The 14,984-nt window shown below is 37.2% G+C and overlaps 1 protein-coding gene and 1 long non-coding RNA gene across 2 annotated transcripts in view; one reads left to right on the forward strand and one right to left on the reverse strand.

Moving 5' to 3' along the window:
* The window catches only part of LOC109150859 (putative late blight resistance protein homolog R1B-16), a 123,243-nt gene that overhangs the window by 36,932 nt on the left and 71,327 nt on the right, over positions 1–14,984 (reverse strand). The window lies entirely within an intron of this gene.
* LOC109150869 overlaps positions 1–14,984 on the forward strand; it is a 28,728-nt gene that overhangs the window by 12,118 nt on the left and 1,626 nt on the right. Inside the window, exon 3 of the long non-coding RNA XR_002049238.1 lies at positions 12,944–12,954. This is a non-coding gene — a long non-coding RNA (uncharacterized LOC109150869). The remainder of the gene's footprint in view (positions 1–12,943; positions 12,955–14,984) is intronic.

Genomic DNA, 14,984 nt, shown 5'->3' on the forward strand with positions numbered 1-14,984 from the left:
ATAATATAGTCCTAATACTCCCCCTCAAGCACAAGGTTGGCTAGCTAAAACATTGAGCTTGTCACGGAGAGAATTAAAACGAATAGACGAAACAGACTTTGTGAAGATATCCGCTAGTTGATCCTTGGTTGAAATAAAGTGCACCTCTAACTCCTTTTTGGCTACTTTATCGCGAACAAAATGATAGTCGATCTCAATGTGCTTCGTGTGGGCATGAAATACTGGATTGACACATAAATAAGTAGCTCCTAAATTATCACACCATAGTCGAGGAGGAGACGCAGGTGGGATGCCGATCTCGTGTAACAGAGAAGCAAGCCATGTAACCTCAGCAGATACATCAGCCAGGCCCTTGTATTCTGCTTCAGTTGAAGAACGTGCTACTATCCGTTGCTTCCGACAAACCCAAGATATAAGATTACTGCCCAAGAACACAGCAAAACCACTAGTAGACTTGCGATCATTCGGGTCGCCAGCCCAATCTGAGTCAGAATAGGCGTGAATATCCATCGATGTAGACCGAGAGATACGCAGACCAAGATGCAGGGTGCCTTTGACATATCGTAGGACTCTTTTTAGAGAGGCCCAGTCCGTAGTAGTGGGAGCATGCATATGTTGACACAAAAGATTAACAGCATAAGACAGATCAGGACGAGTTACCATAAGATATTGGAGAGCACCAGCAAGACTTCTATATTGTGTTGGATCGGCATAGGGAATGACAACGTCGTCGGTGGGCTTCGCGGTAGAGACAGGCGTGACCACTGGCTTACAGTCCACCATGCCAGCACGTTTGAGAATATCTTTCATGTACCGTTGTTGAGATAAAAGCATACCGCCAGATAACGGGACAATTTCAATTTCCAAAAAGAAAGAAGACACACCCATATCACGAACCTTAAACTCTCAAGTGACAATTTATCAATAAGAGCAGTAACACGGTCTGAGTCAGACCCCATAATCAAAATGTCATCAACATACACCAAGAAATAAAGACGAACATTGTCACGGGAATAGATAAAAAGAGACACATCCGTCTTTGAAGGCGCAAAGCCCACAGAGACTAGAAAATCATATAACCTTGTGAACCATGCACGCGGAGCCTGTTTGAGACCGTAGAGAGATTTCTTAAGCAAACACACATGATCAGGTAATGACCGATCCTCATAACCAAGTGGCTGGCGCATGTAAACAGTCTCAGCTAGCTCACCATTTAAAAAGGCGTTGTGAATATCCAACTGGCGAATAGACCACCCACGCGATACCGCTAAAGATAAGAGAAGACGTACCGTAGTAGGCTTAACCACAGGACTAAATGTCTCAAAAAAGTCCTCTCAAGCAACCTGATTAAAACCCTTGGCCACCAACCAAGCTTATTAACGTTCTATTGAACCATCGGCCTTCCGTTTGGTTCTGAAAACCCACTTGCAACCAACAACATTCATACCTGATTGAGATGGAATGAGACGCCATGCATGACTATGGACCAAGCATTGAACTCCGCGTCCATTGCATCACGCCACTCAGGAAACTTGATCGCCTGAGAGTAACAGGTATGCTCAGGCAATATAGTGGAAATAGTGGTTAAGGCAACATGTTGATGCGGGCTGGAGCTGCGAGTGTTCATGTTATGCGACCGAGGAGGCGAAGTAGCACGTCGAGGACGTCCGCGCGGCCTGCCGCGCTGCTCAACCTGCTGGTCCGAGACAGTCTGCTCACTCGATGCGGACTGCTCGTGACCGTGATCGGCATCACCGCCAGAAGCCGCCACGGGCTCGTGAATATGCCAAGCACCATTAGTAACCGTGGCCGAGACATCACTTCCTTGGCCTGTCACAATTAGTGCAGTAGCCCACGGTTCGGAACGCGGTGTAGCAACCTGCGAGGCAATAGGAGAAACAAAGGGAAACACAGTCTCATCGAATCGCACGTGGCGACAGATAAAAACCTTGTTAGTGTTAGTGTCTAAACAACGATAGCCACGATAAGGCGGAGGATATCCTAGAAAGACACAAGGAGATGAACGAAACTGGAGTTTATTGCGATTATAAGGACGTAGGACAGGAAAGCACAAACAGCCAAACACTTGCGAGTAAGAGTAGGACGGGGGAGATCGATGTAAACGGAAGTGATGGGACACATCAGATAGAACACGAGTAGGCATTTTATTAATTAGATACACAGCAGTTTCAAAAGCATAGTTTCAAAAACGAGACGGGACAGATGCTTGAGCCATTAAAGACAGCTCTGTCTCAACAACATGACGATGTCTGCGTTCCACTCGACCATTTTGCTCGTGAGTATACGCACAGGATTGCCTGTGGCGAATACCCAGTGAAGCAAGAGTGAAACCAAACTTTTTATATTCTCCCCTTAAATCAGATTGAAAGGAAATAATCTTGCGGGAAAAAAGAACGTTCAACGAGTGACCGAAACTTATCAAATATAGCATACAAATCAGATTTAGCACGCATGGGATAATACCATATATAACGAGTATAATCATCCACAAGCAACACAAAATATTTATAGCCAGACGCAGAAAGTAATGGCGCCGGACCCCAAGGATCTGAATAAATTAATTCGAAAGGATGCGTACTAGTAGTTTCGACACGAGTCAAAGGAAAACGAGAGGATTTTCCTAATTGACAAGAGGAACAGACATTGGGAAGATCACTAGAACTAAATGTACCAATAGACGAAGACGCTAAAATTTTACGTAAGACTTGAGAATGATGATGCCCCAACCACATGTGCCAAACGTAAGAGGATCGCGTAGCAACAAACGCAGCAGGAGCTGAGGAGGACGCATGCCATGTGTTGAAACCCCCAGACGCATGTCCCTTAAAAAGAACTTTCCTGGTCAAAATGTCTTTCACATAGAAACAAATGGGGTGAAACTCAAAGAAAACATTATTGTCCTTTGCAAAACGCTGGACAGATAATAGAGAAGAAGAGAGACCAGGGACATGTAAAATATCATGTAATTTAAAAGACCTAGAATCAGTAGCTAACGAAGCGGAACCAACATTAACAATAGGCAAACCTGTACCACTGCCGACTCGCAGAGTCTCCGGGCCATCATAACTTGTCGCAGAAGGCATCAAAGAAGAATCAGGCGTAGCATGATTTGTAGCACCAGTGTCAGGGAACCACTGATGAGGACCGTTGGAATCACCATTATCATCAGAGACGGTCACATTAGCCTGAAAACCCGGAGCCCCTGAATAACGCCGAAGCAGTTGGCTCCCGTGTGACCAAACCATTTACAAATTTGACAAGGATCATCATAGCGTCAAAAGCAATTGGCTCCCGTGTGACCAAAACGTTTACAAGTTTGACACAGATCATCATAACGCCAAAAACAATTGGCTCCCATGTGGCCGAAACCTTTACAAATTTGACACTAATCATCATAGTCACGTCTGCTACTACCCATTCTATGCATGTTGATGTTGTGTCGACATGTAGCTGCTACTTATCATTCTCAAATTAAACTTTCTTCACTTTTGAAGCAAAAAGGGTGCGCCATAATTAAACACTGCAATAATTCTGAAGTGATGCCAAAACCGTAATCCCTTCTACTCCATGAAAAAGCATGACAGTATTTTCAGAATCCTTGACGCGGAGCTTTATGAGAGATGGGTGTTCTTCATTGGAGAAAAAACTCTAGCTAACTGATACGAGATGAGAATATAATTGTGTTGTATTCAATAATAATGTCTGAGAGTATAGAGAGCGAATATATAGATACTAGATAGAATTCTAGTCTAACACGAATAATATATTCCTAGCCTAATATGAATAATATACTCCTAATACTTATTATTCTTTGTACTTCCTAATTTTAAATTTAACATTCTATATTTACTACAACTTTCAATTTCAATTTACTTTTAAAATATATAAATTTTATTTACTAAATTTTTAAATTATAAATAATTTGAGTTAACTAACTAATATAAATACGAAAAATAAGACTAAAAGATTAATGCATTATTACAAAATAATAGTGTTGGAATATAATGGAGTTTCTGATTGGTTAAGTAGTAGATTGTACATTGTACTGTAGACGGTAGACCTCCAAACTCGGGTAAATAGTTACTTAAGAGCAATCACATCAGATCAAATCTTTTCACAAATTTTAAAGCCTCATTTAGAAAAGAGAAAGAGGGCAAAAAAAAAAAAGGAGAAATTTAAAAAAAAAAAAAAAAAAAAAACGAAATAAAAAAACAAAATTAACAGGCTCATCTAGAAAGTCAAAAAAGGAAGCAGCATAAAACTATAATAAAATGCATATCCAATATTTATTCTACAACTAACAAGTTAGTACCATAACACATTTAGATCATTTTTAGTGAATACTAGATTTTTAAGTACGGGAGAGGTGGGGTGTGCTGAATAATTTCAGTCATGTTCTACAAAGAAATAAAATATTCACTAAAACAATGAACTGAATGCACAACAGTAAATACACATAAATGATGCAGTAAAATAATATGCCATATGCATTAAAATAATATATCTAATGCACATAAATAATGTACAATAATCAGAAACACAATATTCACAGCAGAACATACAAATACTTTATTGTAACATAACATAAACACTAAAAACAATAATAAAATAAGAATCAGTCCATCAATATCATTAAGAACACAACTGACGATAATTAAATAATCAACAACATATTAATACTCTGTAATTATTACCAAAAAAAAAAAAAACATGGAATAGAAGAACTCTCATCCATAACATTAGAAGAACTGGCATGAACTGTACTCCAATTGGTGAACTCTCATCAACTGCACTCCCAGAAGTGACATCCCCTATAAATAATTTACATTGCATACATGATCAACAATACTGTATATTATGCATTTAAATAATGTACATTTGTGAAAAAGTAATGTATATTACAAACAAAGATAATGTACCTTGTCCAATCAACTAACCAAACCCTAAACAGAATACATCTACTGCAATGTAAATAGGAATTATATTAATTCAATTCGTTTGTCAACGCCAGATCAGAGTTTAAATAAAGAAACTAAAGAATGATTTTAAAATTAGCGGTAGGCTCTTAACAAGAAATGAATGATCTTAATAGATCAGAGATTCTTGCCAACCAAACCAGGTTGGTGGCCTGGACAGGATGGAGCACTATACACTGAAATTTATTTACCCAGTCCAGTACTTATGGGGTGTTTGGTTGGGAGCAATGAATTAGGAAGGAAAAGAATTGTAATTCGGTGGAAAGAAAAATAAGGTAGGAATTCAAATTACATTATTTGGTAGGAGTAATAAAATTATTAGGAATAGAAAGGAAAAAGTAATATAAAGATTAAAATGTCATTGTGTAATAATAATAATAAGGTCCACCAAGGATAATTTGTCATTTCTTCTATTTTTTTCCTTCTCCACAAGCATTGAATTACAATCCATGGGGTACTGAGGTACTCCATGAATTGCAATTCGACAAAAAGGGAGAATTACAATTTCGTGGAATTACAATTCCCGCCAATCAAACAATGTAATTGTAGCCTTCACTGAATTACAATTCAATTACAACTAAATTACATCCGACCAAACGCCCGGCCTGTTATTATATATTGTACTTCTTAATTTTAAATTTAACATTCTATATTTACTACAACTTTCAATTTACTTTTAAAATATATCAATTTTATTTACTAAATTTTTAAATTATAAATAATTTGAGTTAACTAACTAATACAAATACGAAAAATAAGACTAAAAGATTAATGCATTATTACAAAATAATAGTGTTGCATTATTAGAAAAGAGAAAGAGGGCAAGAAAAAAGGAGAGAAAAAAAAAACGAAATAAAAACAAAACTGACAGGCTCATCTAAAAAATCAAAACAAAAAAAAAAAATAAATAAAAGAGCATAAAACTATAATAAAATGCATATACAATATTTCTTCTACAACTAACAAGTTAGTAGCATAACATATTTAGATCATTTTTAGTGAATACTAGATTTTTAAGTACAGGGGAGGTGGGGTGTGCTGAATAATTCCAGTCATGCTCTACAAAAAAATAAAATATTCACAAAAATAATAAACTGAATGCACAACGGAAAGTACACATAAATGATGCAGTAAAATAATGTACCATATACATTAAAATAATGTACCTAATGCACATAAATAATGTACAACAATCAGAAACACAATATTCACAGCAGAACATACAAATACTTAATTGTAACATAACATAAACACTAAAAACAATAATAAAATAAGAATCATTCCATCGATATCATTAAGAACATAACTGACAATAATTAAATAATAATCATCATATTAGTACTCTGTAATTATTACCAAAAAAAAAGGGATAAAGTACAAATAAGCCACTGAACTATTTGGGAAACAGCAATTAAGCCATCGAACTCAAATAACCCTCAAATAAGCCATTGAACCCGGAAAAAAAGAACGAATAAGCCATTGAACCCTGAAAAAAAAAAGAGCAATTAACATCTTTTACAGGTTAACTCTTAGTTTTTGTTGATTTGATTGCCAAATGTTTATTTTATTATTATTATTATTATTATTATTATTATTATTATTATTATTATTATTATTATTATTATTATTAATATTATCCACTTGAATAGTATTATATTTTAAAATAATTATAATCAAAATAATTTTATCTTGTCGAGATTTGATTTATTTATTTATTATTATTTTTTCACTGGATTTTTTGTTTAAAATATAATAATAAATAAATAAATAAAATCTAGACAAGACAAAACTACTTTGATTATAATTACTTTAAAATATATTACTATGTAGGTGGATTATAATAATAAAAAAATGTAAATAAAATAAACATTTTACAATCCAGTCAGCAATAATCTGGAGTTAACCTGTTAAAAGTGTTAATTACTCTTTTTTTTCAAGTTCAATGGCTTATTTTGGGGTTATTTGAGTTTGATGGCGCAATTGCTTTTTCCCAAATAGTTCAATGGCTTATTTGTACTTTATCCCAAAAAAAATGGAATAGAGGAACTCTGTTCCATAACATTAGAAGATCGAAGTGCCATGAACTGTACTCCAATTGGTGAACTCTCATCAACTGCACCTCCAGAAGTGACATCGCCTATAAATAATTTACATTGCATACATGATCAACAATACTGTATATCTGCACTTAAATAATGTACATTATGTGAAAAAATAATGTATATTACGAACAAAGAAAATGTACCTTGTCCAATCAACTAACCAAACCATAGACAGAATACATCTACTACAATGTAAACAGGAATTATATTAATTCAACTCGTTTGTCAACGACTCAACGCCAGAACAGAGTTTAAATAAAGAAACTAAAGAATGATTTTAAAATTAGGGGTAGGCGCTTAACTAGAAATGAATGATCTTAATACAGATTCTTGCCAACCAACCAGGTTGGTGGCCTGGACATGCACTTATTTATTTACCCAGGCCAGTACTTATTATTTATTGTACTTCCTAATTTTAAATTTAACATTCTATATTTATTACAATTTTCAATTTACTTTTAAAATATATAAATTTTATTACTAAACTAGTATTTTCACCCGTGTGATGCAAAAAATGAATTTGTTACAATATATTACAAATATTTGGATCGATATATAATTATATATATAAATTATAACATCAAATATTTTATAGTTCAATTGAAGATATGGTTTGGATCAATTATGTTTTCTAAAGTTATCCTTGCTTGAATTCGAGCAAATAATTGCTGAACTAATAGCAAATATGTAGATGTACGCATGCGGTACTGAAACTTTGGAGATTTTATATATCATTGTTTAAGATTTTTATAAATTAGGCAAATGTGCTCGTTCTCTAGCAACTAAGTTATAGTAATCAATTGATATCTTAATTCATTTGAATGGAAGATATATTTTTTTTGTGTAGATATATAGCAAAATTGCTATCTTAGCTTTAAAAAAAAAAAACACATAATATCACCGGTTGTATTTACACATTATTGCATATCTCTTTGTAGACGATATTAGGATCGATACGGGTTTACAACACCAAATTACAATAGCAACTTGGACTGGAAATATTGAAAATATTTCTAGTATAAGATTTAGAATAAATCATACACACAATAAGGAAATTGGAAGAAATTCCTATATTGGCAAAAGAATATTACAATAGGAATTACAAATATAACTCTATATTTTTCTCTAAGGATTTTTTGCTATGCTAATGGGATGGATCGAATGAATATAGCAACCCAAGTGCCTAGAAATTTGCAAGCATTTAATGCAAGAAATAAATGCAAATCTACTCCTACAAGTAATTCTCCTTACTCAAACCTTTGCCCAAGCAATTTCGCTTACTCAAACCTTTGCCCAAGCATTTAAACCTTAGCTCAATGCTCAAACCTTTGCCAAGCATTTAAACCTTAGCTTAGTTCAATGCTCAAACCTTTGCCCAAGCATTTGCTCCTCAAAACCTTAGCCCAAATCTTAGCTCCTACATTTAACTTTATTCTTTACAGACGAGTAGTAGCAACACAATCTTGTCCATCCCTGTCTAGAGCTAACACCTTGAGGCCATCAGGATGGCTGACTCGGGAGAAAGTCACGTACAATTGACCGTAATTAAAGACCAGTTTTTTTAGCAATAACCCAACATGAGTTAGTGTTTGGCACTGGATTTTGTTGGTAGTCATGGCATATTCAAGCATCAACGAAAATTGTTTATGCTAGAACTTGAAGGACAATCTCGTATCAAAAGGAGTGATCTGAGAGACATTCGGGGAATAAGAACTTTGGTTCCTTCATGTGTCCCATTAACTATTCTTGCTTCGACAATGTGATCTGCCAATCTTGTGATGATGAGCCGCGTACTGTTACAAAGACCAAGAGCGTGGTCTATGTTCCGCAATAACATAACAGTTGCACTGGCCTTTATTGTCATTGAATGATTAGGAAGACCAGACAATCTCAAACTATTTAAGAATTTAGGAGTGTGTACTTCTGATAGATTTTCACCATCTGATTATGCCTTACACAAAGAGTCACAACTTAAATATGTTCGCTCTTCTGTAGTATTTATGTCGCACATGTATTGATTAATTTGATCAACGACATCTAAAGTCGGTGAGAAGATCGCCTGGCCTTCCAGTTGCAACTGATCAAGCATGCCATATCTTGAGATTGGGAAGGTGCTTTCCACTATAGTTGCTATGGGATCGTGTCCACACTTCAACGAAAACTGTGCAGGAATATCGATCTCAAATGAACCGCTGTTTACAACGCCTGCAATCCCATCTCCGATGTCTGCAATCCATTTTGAAAACTAATCAACCATCCGTCTATCTTCCTTTGAAGCTAAGCTCCATAGTCTCAAGTTCTTGGTGACCCTTAATACCTTGCAATTTGTCCACAGGCATGAAGAATTAATAGTGGCTCTGACAACTACTAGTCTTATTGCTTTCGAAATAACGAGTAGGATCTGTCTAAAATCGCCGCACAAAACTACTGTCTTTCCACCAAAAGTCTTTTCAGCACTACCCGCTATGGAGAACCTCAATAGATCCCTCATGATTTTGTCCAAAGCCTCAAAACAGTGTTTGTGCATCATCGGTGTTTCATCCTATATTATCAATTTGCTCCTTATTATAAGCTCAGCAAGGTCACTGTCTTGCGATATATTACACATTAATCTTCGTTCAAAGAGAGTGGTATAGCGTAGCTACTTATCTTTGACAATAACGTTCTCCACACGATCGTCTTGCCTGTTCCTCCGTAATCTCCATTGGAATAAGAACTGCTCTCAGTTGTTCATCTCTCTTGAAACATTTCTATTTCACATTCTTTGATTTGATTTCTCTAAATCTCTTGGCATCTGTCGCTTCAGCTTCTTGAACAGAGAATATATAGAAAATTTTGAATCAGTTAGAAAAATCTAACTAATTTGATTCCTTTCTTGAGACTAACTAATTTGATTCCTTTCTTGAGATTGAATCCAGACGCTTCATTTCTCCTTTGACTTTATTAAATCCAGCGTTGTGATTTAGTTTGTTCCTTTCAACACATTGAGACCATAACCGCTCATTGAAATGTAGATCCTTAGCGACTCATGAGGCAGTTCATCAATCAGCCGAATTAATCTACTTAACCTATCTATTGACTCTACTGGCTCTTCTAAGTTGTCATAACAACTAACCCAATTACAACACAGTTCGATACAACGACAATCCAAGACATGTGATACTCACATGTTTCTTTACAACCGATTCACTCCCTCTCGAAGGTGCTAGGAGTGTTGAAGTGTCAATTTTAATTTCTAAGATATAATGGATACTGAGTATATTTGAGCACTCAAATATATCATTTTCAGTGAACTTTAACAAAGGAGCACTTTGTAATTTAGATATGAAATGTTGGTAGAATATTATTTGAGAAAAAGTAGAGAGATTTCGTATGGAGAGGAAAATCAGAATTTTGAGGTGTGTTTCAAAAAATCTAATTAAAATTTTGCCCCAAACGGCCAAACAAGGTATTTATAAGAGAAGTGTAATTACTTAGCACTTTAGCACTAATGACATTAAAATTTGAATTTAAAATTCAATTCATTACTCCTAAAATGGCAAATCTAATCAAATTAATATAAGGTTACAAAGTTAATTCACAGATTAAATATTATTAGAATTAATCATAATTGATTCCAGGGTTGATCAAGATTAACTCAACAATTTCTACTCATTAAGAGTAGTAAAGCAGATACAACACGAGGTTGAGAACAGTAAGAGTGTTACAACAGGACGAGTTTCACCAAACTTGTACTGCTTCACTTAATAGAGGGTTCGCAAACATGTATTGCTACAAATACCACAAGTTTTGTAAAATCTGTGCTGCTTCCCCTAGTATCAAGAGTTTCGTAAACCACCCAAGCAGCACGAGTTTCGCAAAACACATGTTGCATGCTTCCTAGAAACACAACTTTTACCAAGTAGCACGGTTCCGTCTTTACTCTTAAACAAATACACATGATGAGAATATAATTGTGTTGTATTCAATAATAATGTCTGAGAGTACATGGAACGAATATATAGAGATGGTAGATAGAATCCTAGTCTAACACGAATAATATAGTCCTAATCTAATATGGATAATAGAGTCCTAATAGTCCTAATACTCCCCCTCAAGTACAAGCTAAGGTTGGTGAGCCAAAACATTGAGCTTGCAACGGAGTAAATTAAAACATACAGACGAAAGAGACTTAGTAAAAATATCCGCAATCTAATCTTTGGTAGAAATAAAATTGACTTGTAATTCCTTCTTCGCGACTTTATCACGAACAAAGTGGTAGTCGATCTCAATGTGCTTGGTGCGAGCATGAAACACCGGATTAGCACACAGATAAGTAGCTCCCAGATTGTCACACCAGAGTTTGGGCACAGAAGGTGGCGCAAACCCGATTTCCTTCATCACAGAGACGAGCCAAGTAACCTCTGCAGAGACATCAGTCAGTCCTTTGTATTCAGCCTCAGTTGATGAACGAGCCACAGTACGTTGTTTTCAACAAACCCATGAGACAAGATTGGTCCCCAAAAATACAGCAAAACCACTATTAGATTTGCGATCATCAGGCCGGATTGCCAGCCCAATCCGAATCAGAATATGCATGAATATCTAGAGAAGGAGAATACGTAATCTTAAGACCAAGATGTAGTGTCCCATTTACATACCGTAACACCCTCTTGAGAGCCGCCCAATCTGCAATAGAGGGAGAGTGCATGTGTTGACACAAACGATTGACTGCATATGAAAGATCAGACCGAGTTACCGTAAGATATTGCAGAGCATCTGCAAAGCTGCGATACTGAGTGGGATCAGCGTATGGTACGTACCACGGCATCAGTCTCGGCCTTCGTGGTTGAAACCGAAGTAGCCACGGGCTTGCAATCAACCATACCTGCTCGTTTTAGAATATCCTTCATGTACCGTTGTTGAGACAGAAGCATGCCATCAGACAACGGAATGGTCTCAATACCCAGAAAGAACGAGGGCACACCCATATCACGAACTTTAAACTCAAGAGCCAACTTGTCAATAAGAGCAGTCACATGAGCCGGATCAGATCCCATAACCAAAATATCATCCACATAAACCAGAAAATATAAACGAGTATTGCCATGTGAATATATAAATAGAGAGACATCCGTCTTGGAAGGTGAGAAACCGGCAGAAACCAGAAAATCATGCAAACGAGTGAACCAAGCACGGGGAGCTTGCTTAAGCCCATATAAAGAACGTTGAAGGTGATAAACGTGCCCGGGCATCATTTTGTCTTCATAACCAGGGGGCTGGCGCATATAAACCGTCTCAGCGAGATTGCCATTTAGAAAAGCATTGTGTATGTCCAACTGTCGAATAGTCCATCCACGAGAAATAGCTAAGGATAAAAGAAGACGTACCATAGTCGGTTTAACAACGGGACTAAAGGTCTCAAAGAAATCCTCGCCGGCAATTTGATTGAATCCCTTGGCAACTAACCGAGCCTTGTAACGCTCAACTTACATCCAACTACATTCATACCTGATTTAAAGGGAACAAGCCTCCATGTATTGTTGTGCACCAAGGCATTAAATTCCAAATTCATTGCATCCCGTCATTCATGAAATTTAACCGCTTGAGTAAAACATGTAGGTTCAGGAGTAACAGCAGCAGCAGATAAAGCAACATGATTATGTGGTCCCGAACTTCTCGTATTCATTCCATGAGAGCGAACGGGTGAGGGCGCGTGATGAGACCGACCACGAGGCCGGCCTCTTGGCCGAGGAGCCGGCTGGTCCGTGACTGTCCGCTCGGACTCGGTCACGGGCTCGGCAGTAGCAAGCTGCTGGCGGTGGTGGTCAGAAGCGGCTATGGGCGCAGCAAGAGGGTCACGAGCCATGACAATAGTCGAATCACCACCAGAAACAATTGGTGCAACACCCCACGGCTCCGGGCGTGGTTTTGGAACCTGCGAATCCACAGAAGCAACAAAAGGAAAGACAACCTCATCGAATCGCATATGGTGACATATAAAAACCTTGTTAGTGTTAGTGTCTAAACAACGATAGCCACGAAAAGATGGAGGATATCCTAGAAAGACACAAGGGGATGACTGAAACTGTAGTTTGTTGCGATTATAGGGACGCAGATTTGGAAAGCATAAACACCCAAAAACACGCAGATATGAATAAGATGGAGGAGACCGATGCAAAAGATAATGAGGAGATTTATCAGATAAGACAGGAGTGGGCATTTTATTGATTAGATAAACCGCAGTTTCAAAAGCATAATCCCAAAAACGAGACGGAACAGAGGATTGAGCCATTAATGCTAGCCCCGTTTCAACAACATGCTTATGCTTACGTTCTACCCTGCCATTTTGTTCATGAGTATACGCACATGATTGCCTGTGACAAATACCTAAGGACGCAAGAGTGGAACCAAGCTTTTTATATTCTCCCCCTAAATCAGATTGAAAAGAAATAATCTTGCGAGAAAAGGAACGTTCAACTAGTGACCGAAACTTATCAAATATAGCATACAAATCAGATTTAGCACGCATTGGATAATACCACATATAACGAGTGTAATCATCCACAAACAACACAAAATATTTAAAGCCAGACGTAGAAAGTAATGGCGCAGGGCCCCAAATATCTGAATAAATTAATTCCAAAGGATGCGTACTAGTAGTTTCGACACGAGACAAAGGAAAACGAGAAGATTTTCCTAATTGACAAGAGGAACAGACATTGGGAAGATCACTAGAATTAAATGTACCAACAGACGAAGACGCTAAAATTTTACGTAGGACTCGAGAATGAGGATGCCCCAACCGCATGTGCCAAACGTAAGAGGACCGTGCCGCAACAAATGCAGCAGGGGAAGCAGAAGACGCAGGCCATGTGAAGAGAGCCCCAGACGCATGTCCCTTAAAAAGAACCTTCTTGGTTAAAATGTCTTTCACATAGAAACAAAGAGGGTGGAACTCAAAGAAAACATTATTGTCCTTTGCGAAACGCTGGACAGATAATAGAGAAGAAGAGAGACCAGGGACATGCAAAACATTATGTAACTTAAAAGACATAGAATCAGTGGCTAACGAAGCAGAATCAACATTAACAATAGGCAAACCTGTACCATTGCCGACTCGCAGAGTCTCCGGGCCATCATAACTTGTTGCAGAAGTCATCAAAGAAGAATCAGGCATTGCATGATTTGTAGCACCAGTGTCAGGGAACCACTGATGAGGACCGTTGGAATCACCATTATCACCAAAGACGGCCACATTAGCCTGAAAACCCGGAGCCCCTGAATAACGCCGAAAACAGTTGGCTCCCGTGTGACCAAAACGGTTATAAATTTGACACGGATCATCATAGCGCCAAAAACAATTGGCTCCCGTGTGACCAAAACGGTCACAAATTTGACACGGATCATCATAACGCCAAACACAATTGGCTCCCGTGTGGCCGAAACCGTTACAAATTTGACACGGATCATCAACGTCACGTCGTTGACCGGACCGCTTCTGATACGATGTATCTTGGTTTGATGCCATCGGCTACTGCTACGAAGTGAGGAACATGGATGTTGGAAAAGAAAACTCTGGCTAACTGATACCAGATGAGAATATAATTGTGTTGTATTCAATAATAATGTCTGAGAGTACAGTGAGCGAATATATAGAGATGCTAGATAGAATCCTAGTATAACACGAATAATATAGTCTTAATCTAATATGGATAATAGAGTCCTAATAGTCCTAATACACATATCAATATTGTGGGTTGTCATGGATATATGTAATAAAATATTTATTACCACCACGTTTTTACTAATTCAAAATCACATACATCACTATGAATTAGTTCAAGTAGTTTCATTTTCTTTTCAATCATTTTAAAAGAAATTCTTATTAGTTTTGCCTCAACAT

The sequence above is a fragment of the Ipomoea nil genome, unplaced genomic scaffold (genome assembly GCF_001879475.1).
Source record: "Ipomoea nil cultivar Tokyo-kokei standard unplaced genomic scaffold, Asagao_1.1 scaffold2280, whole genome shotgun sequence".
Taxonomy (NCBI): Eukaryota; Viridiplantae; Streptophyta; class Magnoliopsida; order Solanales; family Convolvulaceae; genus Ipomoea; species Ipomoea nil.